This window comes from Brassica oleracea, chromosome C2, assembly GCF_000695525.1.
Source record: "Brassica oleracea var. oleracea cultivar TO1000 chromosome C2, BOL, whole genome shotgun sequence".
In the NCBI taxonomy this organism is placed as follows: Eukaryota; Viridiplantae; Streptophyta; class Magnoliopsida; order Brassicales; family Brassicaceae; genus Brassica; species Brassica oleracea.
In genome coordinates this window covers 50,634,053-50,634,368 of record NC_027749.1, presented here as the reverse complement: position 1 = coordinate 50,634,368, position 316 = coordinate 50,634,053, and positions in this window count along the sequence as shown.

The following is a 316-nucleotide window of genomic DNA, read 5'->3' as shown; positions in this document are numbered from 1 at the left end:
TCGAGATGTCAGATCTAGGTAAGCTAACGTACTACCTTGGCATAGAGGTGATTCACGGAGCAGACGGAATCAAAATAAAACAAGAGAGGTATGCTCAAGGAATCCTGCGTGACATAAAGATGGAAGCGTGTAACGCAACTCAAATTTCAATGGAGGCGAATTTGAAGATCTCAAAAGCTGAAGATGAGCAAGAGATAGATGCTACCGAGTTCAGAAGAATCATAGGATGTTTGAGGTATCTGCTTCACACAAGACCCGACCTGTGTTACGCAGTAGGTGTTCTTAGCCGATACATGCACAATCCGAGAGACTCTCA